The sequence below is a fragment of the Elaeis guineensis genome, chromosome 4 (genome assembly GCF_000442705.2).
Source record: "Elaeis guineensis isolate ETL-2024a chromosome 4, EG11, whole genome shotgun sequence".
Classification (NCBI taxonomy): Eukaryota; Viridiplantae; Streptophyta; class Magnoliopsida; order Arecales; family Arecaceae; genus Elaeis; species Elaeis guineensis.
In genome coordinates this window covers 9,948,141-9,959,727 of record NC_025996.2, presented here as the reverse complement: position 1 = coordinate 9,959,727, position 11,587 = coordinate 9,948,141, and positions in this window count along the sequence as shown.

The following is an 11,587-nucleotide window of genomic DNA, read 5'->3' as shown; positions in this document are numbered from 1 at the left end:
CAGGAGGAATTTGTTGCGAGGAGTAGTGGAGTAGACCCGTGGCCCTCACCGCAGCGCGCCACGTGGAGTCTGCTGCAGGGAGTGGAGCGGCGTCCGTTGTCGCGACTTGCCAGCGGACGGAAGGATTGCGCAGTATCCGTTACAGACGGTGGAGCAGGATCGTGGGCATCATAGCGGTCTGCCCGGGAATAATGGAGCTGCGCGGGATCCGTCGCAGAAAGTGGAGCAGAGTCGTGGCCGTCATAGCGGTCTGTCAGGGAATAATGGAGCTGCGCGGAATCCGTCGTAGGAAGTGGAGCAGGATCGTGGTGGTTGCTGCGTTGCGCCAGAAAGTGCAGACTCGTCGGCTGAAGTTCGGCAGTGGTCGGAGCTGGTGACGGAGCCTGGCTCCCGTAGGAGCCCGGGCGGAGCCCTCCTTGAGGTCGGAGTCGTGGGCGAAGCCCGGCTCCCGTAGGAGTCCAGGCGGAGCCCTCCTTGAGGTCGGAGTTGTGGGCGGAGCTCGGTTCCCGTAGGAGTCCGGGCGGAGTCCCCTGCAATCAAAGTCAGGTGCGAAGTCCGGCTCCCGTAGGAGTCCGGACGGAGCTTACCGGCAGTTGAAGTTGGCGACGGAGCCCGGCTCCCGTAGGAGTCCGGGCGGAGTCCTCTCGGAGTTGAAGTCGTGGGCGGAGCCCGGCTCCCGTAGGAGTCCGGGCGAAGTCCTCTCGGAGTTGAAGTCAGGTGCGAAGTCCGGCTCCCGTAGGAGTCCGGACGGAGCTTACCGGCAGTTGAAGTTGGTGGCGGAGCCCGGCTCCCGTAGGAGTCCGGGCGGAGTCCTCCTTGAGGTCGGAGTCATGGACGGAGCCCGGCTCCCGTAGGAGTCCGGGCGGAGTCCTCTCGGAGTTGAAGTCGTGGGCGGAGCCCGGCTCCCGTAGGAGTCCGGGCGGAGTCCCCTGCAATCAAAGTCAGGTGCGAAGTCCGGCTCCCGTAGGAGTCCGGACGGAGCTTACCGATAGTTGAAGTTGGCGGCGGAGCCCAGCTCCCGTAGGAGTCCGGACGGAGTCCTCCTTGAGGTCGGAGTCATGGGCGGAGCCCGGCTCCCGTAGGAGTCCGGACGGAGTCCTCTCGGAGTTGAAGTCGTGGGCAGAGCCCGGCTCCCGTAGGAGTCCGGGCGGAGTCCTCTCGGAGTTGAAGTCGTGGGCCGAGCCCGGCTCCCGTAGGAGTCCGGGCGGAGTCCCCTGCAATCAAAGTCAGGTGCGAAGTCCGGCTCCCGTAGGAGTCCGGACGGAGCTTACCGGCAGTTGAAGTTGGCAGCGGAGTCCGGCTCCCGTAGGAGTCCGGGCGGAGTCCTCCTTGAGGTCGGAGTCGTGGGCGGAGCTCGGCTCCCGTAGGAGTCCGGGCGGAGTCCTCTCGGAGTCGAAGTCGTGGGCGGAGCCCGGCTCCCGTAGGAGTCCGGGCGGAGTCCTCTCGGAGTTAAAGTCATGGGCGGAGCCCGGCTCCCGTAGGAGTCCGGACGGAGTCCCCTGCAATCAAAGTCAGGTACGAAGTCCGGCTCTCGTAGGAGTCCGGACGGAGCTTACCGGCAGTTGAAGTTGGCGGCGGAGCCCGGCTCCCGTAGGAGTCTGGGCGGAGTTCTCTTTGAGAACTTCGGCTGTGGGTATTTTATACCCAACACCGGTCTCCCTACTTCCGAGTTTGAATTTCGAATGAAGGAAGTACAGAGAGACTGGCATAGCCGAAGTCGTCCCCTCGAATCCTGCGCACGACCGCCCCCAGATATTTTGGCATTAAATGTGCGCGTGCTGGAGTCTTTTCGATTCGGGGCGATACGAAGGGACTCTTTGAAATTCCCGCCGGTACACTGGCCCAGGTACGGCGCCATAATGGCCCTGCCGATCCGTCAGCCGCTTTTAGCCGCCCGCCGGAGGAGTGGGACACGTGTCGGGCGCGGGCTGGCCTGGGGAGATTCGCGATCATCATGGCACCGGATCCGAGGGTCTATTTAAACCCGTCCTTCCACCTTTATGGGCCCTATTCCTGTTCTAGAGTTCTAACAGTGTCTGCCTTCCCTTCGAGAGCCCTGTTTCAGTTGGTATCTTCTCGAGCCGTAGGCGCCCTTCAAGTCATCCCTGTCTTCGTCCCTCTGATCCCTCAGAGCGATCTAGGTTAGTTCCAGCACCTTCATCTTTCTTCCCGTCGCTTAGGGACCTCTTTTTTGCCATTATTTTTTGTGTTCCTCCCAGTTAGTTTCCTGTGACCTCTCGCCCCTCATTCTGTCCGTCTTCATCGGGATCTTTAGAGCCCCCATTCGAAGCTACTCGAAATGTCGTCCGGCTCTTCCGCTCCCTGCAGTTCCGGGAGTTCTTCCGCCTCAAACCCCCAGGTCCCTTGCTCCGTAGACGAACCTGCGTCTGGGGCTGGGCTCCGCCCGATTTTTGCACCGGGCGCCATTCCATGTTCCCTGACTCCGGAGGAACTCCTTCTGGTAAGGGTTCAGTATGGAGTCCCTCCGGAGTACGACCTGGAGTTGCCTAGCCCTTCTGACCGAGCTAGCACTCCTCCACCTGGTCATTTTTGCCTGTACCAGGAGGCGTTCCGTGCCGGACTCCGACTTCCGCTTCCATCCTTTGTTGTCGCCCTCTTCCGCTTCTTAGACATCTCCTTGGCTTCTGTGGCCCCGAATTCTTTTAGGTTTTTGATAGGATTTCTCTCCCTTTGCCACGTAGTCGAGGTCCAACCGTCCCTCTCCCTGTTTAGGCACTTCTATACTTTCAAGCGCCATCCTTCGGTGAAGGACTGGTGGTACTTCTCCCCCCATTTTGGCAAGAAGGGGTTGCTGAAAGGTGCCCCTTCTTCAATCTACAATTGGAAGGAAAAATACCTCTTCGTCCACTGCCCGACCCTGAGGCTGGGCCTGCCCCCTTGGGGCTCTCTGAGGGATTCTGTCCGTCGGGCCCCCAGCCTGGGGGAGGATGACCTCCAGGCGGCCCGGAAGCTTCTTGCCTATTCCGCTCCTTCCCTTCCCAATCTTTTGAGGGAGCAATTTCTGTTCAACATCGGCCTGAGCCCCCAGGATCCTGCGAGTATTTCATCCTTTCCTTTATCTTCTTTTTTCCTGCCTTTCTTCTTTTTCTTTCTCTCTTTTTTTTTTTTGCGATTTCTGACTCTTGATTGATCGGTTTGCTTCTTTTTTTCTTCTTCTTTTTTTTTTTTCAAGGAATGGATGCCGAAGCAGCGCAGATGCTCGTCAGGGGCCTCAGGGCCCACAAAAGGAAGGGAGTCGCGACCTCCGGATCGACGAAGAGGGCCAGGGCGGAGGAGTCGAGCTTGGCCGCACCCGCCTAGGAGACTCCAGCGATTGACATTCCCTCGGATGCCGAGGCAACGGCTCCCCGAGCCTCCTCGAGGAGTCCGCCGACTGGGGCCCCTATTTCGGGGGTCCGTTCCACGGAGGCGCCCGCAGTCGAGAGGGGGAAGAGAAGAAAGTCGGTGGTCCGCAGGGCGGGTAGCCGTCGAACTGCTGCTGACGAGTCCCTCTGCTCCGAAGAGGGGCCGGAGAATCCCTTCAATGACAGGGACCTGATCAGGCGGTTGATCGACGGCTGCATTCTGCCCGACGTCGTCGAGAGGATCGACCACACCGATCCTGAGCAGTGGGCCTGGAACTCTTTGGGGTCCTTCCTTGAGGTAAGTGAATCTTCATTTACCTGGCTATTAGGCCTTTGTTCTGATCCCCTAGCCGCCCTTGCAGATTGGGCACCAGCTCCTCGCCAATATCGAGGCGATGAACCGTGCGAGGAGGGACATCCTCCAGGTGGAGGAGCGCTGCCGGACCGAGGTTGCTCGCCTCCAAGCAAAGACGGCCGAAGTAGTCGCCCTCCAAGAGGCCCTGGAAAGAGAGAAACAAGCCAGGGAGGAGAAGAGGCAGACCTTGGAGGAGTCGGCAAGAAAGGCGGAGGCTGAGGTCGCCAACTTGGCTGAGCAGATTTCGGTCCTGGTCTCGGAGGCCAGAGCCCTTGCGGTAGAGGAATTCAAGGCTTCCGCGGAGATGAGAGATCTGAATGTCCAATTCGGCCAGGAGGCGTTCATCAAGGGGTTCGAGCTCTGCCAAGAGAAGGTGGCCAGAAAATTTTCGGAGCTCGACCTCAGCTTCCTAGGCGAGGAGTCCGAAGACGAGACCGGTCCCTCGCCAGCCGCCACTGCTATCGCAGCCCCCTTGCCGGGGACGCCAAGCTCTCCAACCCCCGCCTCTGAGGTCTGAGACCTCCGACCTTGTATTTTTATTTCATCATCATTTTTCTTTTCCCTCTTTTTTTTTTCTTGTCTTCAAGAATTATCCAATCAATAAAGTTGAACTTCTTGTCGCGGATGGCTTCTCCTCCCTCCCTTTCTTCTCTCTGCTTTTCTTCCTGTGATGAGTCGTGCTCTGACGCTTTTGCCTTCCGATGGCAGTGTCCTGTAGAAGCACTTCCCCTGCCCCTAGGGATCCCGCTGAGGTCGACGATCCAGCGGCTGAAGAAGGAAGTCCTTCACTTGACAAAGAAGTCAAAGAAGATGGAAGGCGAGCTTCGCAGATTGAGAGAAGGTCATTCTGAAGCCACCGCGGAGGCCACCCACTTTCGAAATCTCCACGTGAAGGGGATCATGGAATATAGCCGGAGGAAGGCGGATTTCGCGAAGGAGCTCGAGGAATGCAAGAAGAGCGCCAGCGACCGAATTTGAGCTCAGGCCGCCAAGATTAGCGCCCTCAAAGTGGAACTGTCGGCTGCGATGAGGAAGATCGGCCAGCTGGGAGAAAGTTCATCCCGATTCTTGACCCGGGCCGACGGCGACCAACAGTGGTCGAAGAAGGTCTCCGACCTTCAGCGGCAGCTTCAGGACGCCGAGGTGAGCCACGACGTGCATCGGGCCAGCTAGCGCAGGCAGGTGGAGGAATATAAAGGGAGACTCAGGGCGGCGACCGACGAAGTCGCCCGTCTCCAGAGGCAGCTGGCCAACAGGGCTCAGCTTACTTCCGCCCGGGATTCTGATGAGCTCCAGTCCCTAAGAGGAACCGTCGAAGAGATTTCTGTCGCCCTCGGGGAAAAGACAGTCGAGCTGCAACAACTGAAGATCCAGCTGGCATACGAGCAGCGGGCCATCGCGGATGCGGAGGCGGAATCCGAGGTCTTGAGGAAGAGGCGTCGAGAGACGGAGGCCGAGAGCCAGCGACTTCGTCGGGTGCTCCAGGATGCGCTGCAGAAAAGGGGGGAGCTAGAAGAAGAGATTGAGAATCTAAGGCAGTACTGGATAAGGGGTGGAGCAGATAACTCTAGGTCGGAGGGAGCAGAGCCTCCTTAGAGCTCTTTTCGTCCTTCCGTCTTTTCATATATATACTTTTCTTTTTGTTGTTTTGTCCCGCTTTTGCCATTTTGCTTTTCTTTCCTTGGCCTTCCGGGCTTTGTAGTGTGTATTTCGGAAATGGAATGAAAAGGGTGTTTTATGTTACCTCGTCCGCGCATTGTATTAAATTATCGTCTGCCGGACTTTTCTTGTCGTTCGACTTGTCTGATGTTGACGTCGTTGGGAGGCGCCCAGTCGTCGATGCGTTAGCTTGTCTCCCTCGTCGTACATGGCCGCAAGCCCGAGCTTGGCGGTCCGGACTTCGCATTACTTCGGGGACGTCGCTGTCTTCTTGACCTGTGTCGGGAGTCTTCTTAGAGGCCGGGGGTGTTTGGTAGGAATCCCCATCTTTGCTGGGACGAGGTTCTTTAGGTCTTTGGTGCGGTTCGTCCTTCATCTATTTCCGTCGTAGTTCGTCACCCTTCCTTTTTGATTTTCCTCCTCTTCTCAGAGCGAGGGCCCTCCCCTCACTTTTTGCGGGGTTGCATAGGAGCGTGGAGGTGTCGCTGAGGGACTTTTTTCCTTCATCCGATCTTGTCGGGCGGTCGGGTTTCGTCACCATCAGGAGGACGAGATTCTCCTCCTGTTCTCGCGGGGGCGCGCAAGGGCCATTGCCAGGGCGGACAGAGTCTTCCTTGCTGCAGAAGTCACGGACGGAGCCCGGCTCCTGTAGGAGTCTGGGCGGAGTCTCCCTTGCTGCAGAAGTCACGGGAGGAGCCCGGCTCCCGTAGGAGTCCGGGCGGAGTCTCCCTTGCTGCAGAAGTCACGGACGGAGCCCGGCTCCCATAGGAGTCCGGGTGGAGTCTCCCTTGTTGCAGAAGTCACAGGCGGAGCCCGGCTCCCGTAGGAGTCCGGGCTGAGTCTCCCTTGCTGCAGAAGTCACGGGCGGAGCCCGGCTCCCGTAGGAGTCCGGGCGGAGTCTCCCTTGCTGCAGAAGTCACGGACGGAGCCCGGCTCCCGTAGGAGTCCGGGCGGAGTCTCCCTTGCTGCAGAAGTCACGGGCGGAGCCCGGCTCCCGTAAGAGTCTGGGCCTTCGACCTTGCTCAAGTCAGGGCGAGGTTCTCCTCCCATTTCCGACATGGCCGTGGGGGCGCGTTAGGGTGCTGTAAGGCCTCTCCCCCATCCGATCTAAAAGAACCGGACCTTTGACTTTGCTCATGTCAGAACGAGGTCCTCCTCCTGTTCCTGACATGGCTGTGGGGGCATATTAGGGTGCTGCAAGGCCTCTCCCCCCATCCGATCTAAAAGAATCGAGCCTTTGACTTTGCTCATGTCAGGACGAGGTCCTCCTCCTGTTCCTGACATGGCTGTGGGGGCACATTAGGGCGTTGCAAGGCCTCTCCCCCCATCCGGTCTAAAAGAACCGGGCTTTTGACTTTGCTCATGTCAGGACGAGGTCCTCCTCCTGTTTCTGACATGGCTGTGGGGGCACATTAGGGCGCTGTAAGGCCTCTCCCCCCATCCGATCTAAAAGAACCGGGCCTTTGACTTTGCTCATGTCAGGACGAGGTCCTCCTTCTGTTCCTGACATGGCTGTGGGGGCACATTAGGGCGCTGTAAGGCCTCTTCCCCCATCCGGTCTAAAAGAACCGGGCCTTTGACTTTGCTCATGTCAGGACGAGGTTCTCCCCCCGTTCCTAACATGGCTTTGTTTTAGACGTTTGAAGGGGTTATATCCAGTCGTGACAAATCCATGCCAAATGGGAAGAGCACGTCAAGTAGAAAGGAATTTAGATTCAAGGTGAAATCGTAGGTGATACATTTACAGGTTTTCCGAGTTCCACAGTTGCGGGGGGTCTGCTCCTCCTTGAGGCCCTCCGGTGATGGAGTCGATGGTCCCGATGGGAGGCTGATCCTCGGGTTGCTCCTCCCTTCTTGGTGGTTCAGGTTGCGGAAGGGCCCTTGGCCGATCTCCTCTACCCTCAGGCCGGCGTCGGATGAACCTGTCGAGTCGACCTCGTCGGATGAGCTCCTCGATCTCGTCCCGGAGCTGGATGCATTCCTCCATGTCGTGGCCGTGGTCGCGGTGGTAGAGACAGAACTTGTTGGGGTTGCACTTTCTGGGGTGCGTGCGCATCCTCTCTGGTCTAGGGAGCTGCTCCCTGACCTTCATCAGTACCTGGGCTTTCGAGACGTTGAGGGGGGCGTAGTTGCGGAATCTCCCCGGTGGGAAACCCCGTCGAACCCCACAATCCGGACTTCTCTGCCTGCGCACCCGGGGTGGAGTATGGGCACGCTTGTGCCCAGGAGGGGATCGAGAACGCGACCGGACTTCTCTTGGCCTTTTTTCGATTGCGGGCTTACTCGAGTCTCCCACCTGCCGCTCCCTCGCTGTCTCTTCATCCTTCATTTTGAAGGCTTCTTCCGCTCGGGCGTACCCTTCAGCCCGAGCCAGCAAATCAGCAAAATTTCTGGGTACTTCTTCTCCAGGGAGAACAAAAGGTCATTCTTCTGAAGGCCACCCTTCAGGGCGGCCATTGCGACTGATTGGTCCAAGTTCCGGACCTCCAGCGCCGCGACGTTGAAACGATTGATGTAGGCCCAAATGGACTCCCCTTCCCCCTGCTTAATATTGATGAGGGACTCCGAATCCTTCCGGGGGCGCCGGCTGCTGACAAAATGGGCCACGAATTGGTGGCTCATTTGATCGAAGGAAAAGATGGTATCCGATTTCAAAGTCGAGTACCAATTCCTCGCCGCTCCCTTCAAGGTGGATGGGAAGGCCCGACATAGAATGGCATCGGGAGCACCGTGAAGCAGCATCATCGTCCGGAAGGCCTCCAGATGATCAACCGGGTCCGAAGTCTCGTCGTAGCTTTCGAACTGGGGGAGCTTGAAGTTTGGCGGGATCGGTTCCTGCATGATCATTTGAGAGAAGGGAGGGTCAGTACAAATATCCTCACCATAAGCGGGGGAGCATGGCGGAGTTCTTCGATCCGCCGGTTCATCTCCTGGAGCCTCCGGTCCAGGAAATCCTCCCGACTTCGAGTCTCGAGGGTCCTCTGGCAGAATGGGGGTAGGGATCTTCCAGGGGTGGAGCCGTGGTCTGATTGAGGGCTCTCCACCCTCGGGTTCGCTTTCCCAGGAAGGACGGGGCGGCTGGCTCAGGTGGCCCGCCCCGCCGTCGGATTCTGATGTTCCGGGACACCCTTTCCAGGCATACTGATGCCTGGGGCTGCTGCTGCTGCATAGCCTGCACAGCTTCTGTGAGGTCTTTGACCTGCTGTGCCAGTAGGTCAAACTGCTCCGCGCCGACCGCCGCCACCGGAGAAGGAGGTTGAAAAACATGAGGGGAGGCCGGAGCCTGAGATCTGGCCGCGGAGGCCGTGGACCGTCGCGTGGACGCCTTGCGGAGAGGCATCAAGTAAGGATCCCGTGGAGGAAGCAAGGAGTGGGTGCCGGAGGAGACGATCGGAGGCGGCTTCGTTGAGCACTCCTTTAAGAACAAGGGTACTGCGAAGAAACAGACCCTTCCTCTAGCGCCAATCCTGTTGGTGTAAAAATTCGCTTGCGCCGGAGAAGCTGGAGTCGAGGGAGTCGTGGTCGCCACCGGGACCTGCAAAGGAAGTCTAAACCGGAGATGGGGTTGCTCCGGCAAGACTCTCCGACGCTCAAGTCAGTTCTCTGCCTCAACAAGAATGGAGTGCTCGAACGAAGAATTTAGCAGAGTTTTGAGGTAAAAATGAGAGCTTATAGAATAACGTATCTGGGTCCCCTTTTTATAGGCGGAGGGCTCAACAGACTGATAGCGACGTTCATAACCGTCTCGTAGTGGGCCGCCCACCATTAGGAGGAATTTGTTGCGAGGAGTAGTGGAGTAGACTCGTGGCCCTTACCGCAGCGCGCCACGTGGAGTCTGCTGCAGGGAGTGGAGCGGCGTCCGTTGTCGCGACTTGCCAGCGGATGGAAGGATCGCGCAGTATTCGATACAGACGGTGGAGCAGGATCGTGGGCATCATAGCGGTCTGCCTGGGAATAATGGAGCCGCGCGGGATCCATCGCAGGAAGTGGAGCAGAGTCGTAGCCGTCATAGCGGTCTGTCAGGGCATGATGGAGCTGCGCGGAATCCGTCGTAGGAAGTGGAGCAGGATCGTGGTGGTTGCTGCGTTGCATCAGAAAGTGCAGACTCGTCGGCTGAAGTTCGACAGTGGTCGGAGCTGGTGACGGAGCCTGGCTCCCGTAGGAGCCCGGGCGGAGCCCTCCTTGAGGTCAGAGTCGTGGGCGGAGCCCTCCTTGAGGTCGGAGTCATGGGCGGAGCCCGGCTCCCATAGGAGTCCGGGCGGAGTCCCCTGCAATCAAAGTCAGGTGCGAAGTCCGGCTCCCGTAGGAGTCCGGACGGAGCTTACCGACAGTTGAAGTTGGCGGCGGAGCCCAGCTCCCGTAGGAGTCCGGACGGAGTCCTCTCGGAGTTGAAGTCGTGGGCGGAGCCCGGCTCCCGTAGGAGTCCGGGCGGAGTCCCCTGCAATCAAAGTCAGGTGCGAAGTCCGGCTCCCGTAGGAGTCTGGACGAAGCTTACCGGCAGTTGAAGTTTGCGGCGGAGCCCGGCTCCCGTAGGAGTCCGGACGGAGTCCTCCTTGAGGTCGGAGTCGTGGGCGGAGCCCGGCTCTCGTAGGAGTCTGGACGGAGTCCTCTCGGAGTTGAAGTCGTGGGCGGATCCCGGCTCCCGTAGGAGTCCGGGCGGAGTCCTCTCGGAGTTGAAGTCGTGGGCGAAGCCCGGCTCCCGTAGGAGTCCGGGCGGAGTCCCCTGCAATCAAAGTCAGGTGCGAAGTCCGGCTCCCGTAGGAGTCCGGACGGAGCTTACCGGCAGTTGAAGTTGACGGCGGAGTCCGGCTCCCGTAGGAGTCCGGGCGGAGTTCTCCTTGAGAACTTTGGCTGTGGGTATTTTATACCCAACAATCACTATCATAATCACTACCATACCACCATTGCTTCCGCTATCTCTATTATTGCCATCAATAATGACAACATTTTCAATATTATTCTAATCAGTATCATCTTTCTCGTCTATATCTCTATTGCTATCATCATAATCAACATTATTATTTATCCTCGCCATCTCTATTACTCCAGCCACTACATTCTTTACCATTGTCTTTGCAATAACAGTACTACATTATCAATTCAATTCTCCTCCAGCATCATTACTATTTCCATTTATTTCCACCAGCACTATCATCAATCTATCCATCATCATTATATTTATAGTTTAAAAAAATTAATTATATCATAGATTTGTATATTTTAAAAATAAAAAAATATTTTATAAAAATAAAAAAGTGAAACAAAAACACATCTTAACATACAAACTTAGTTGATGGATGAGATATTCCAAACTTACGATCAAATTTAAGCTGATTTAAAACTTTAATCGCATGAACATTGATGGTGCGCACGGATAGGCAAATGTATGATCAAGTAAGTTGTGAGTTGCTGTTGGATTATTCAAAGCACCAGTGGTCTAGTGGTAGAATAGTACCCTGCCACGATTTGGTTATCTATTAAAAAAATATTTTTTTATTTTTTTATTTTTAAAAAATAAAATTTAAATATAAAATTTGATAGTATCATGAAAAACAAAAAATTAAAATTAAAATAATCAAAATAATTATTTTATATACAAAATAAAAAATTTTTATTTTCTAAAATTTATTTTTTCATATTTTTTTTGCTTCCGCACATCTAAAATACCAAATCAAAAAGTAAATAGTCCGAATCTTTCTCTCTCATCAAACTCTTCACTTCCCCACCTCTTCTCCCTCCCTTCCTGAATTCTTCTCTCTCATCGAGCTCTTCACCTATCAACGTAGTTACCAAACATATTTTTTTATTTTTTTTATTTTTATTTAATAATAAAAATTAAAAAATAAATAATATTTTTTAAAATCAAAAAGTGTAACCAAACGCACCCAAATTGTTTCGGGAGGCCATGGATAGCTCGGTCAAAGAGAGTGCTCATGAACCATATTCTGTTTGGATCCTTGTAAGGGGGCAATCTGAATCATTGAGAGGTGGAAGCTGAGAATAGACGGGGCTGTGTTGGGTTCGCAGCATGGTGGTGATAGTGGAGGTGTTTCTTTGAATGGCCAAGGATTGGAAGGTGATGACGAGGCACAAGGAAAAAAAGCCATGGCATAGAGGCAAATTAAAAACAAGAGCACTCGGCTTGGTTGTGCGGTTTTGGAGATTGGATTTTGGTCCTACAAAGAAGTGGCGTCTCGTTGGATTTTGT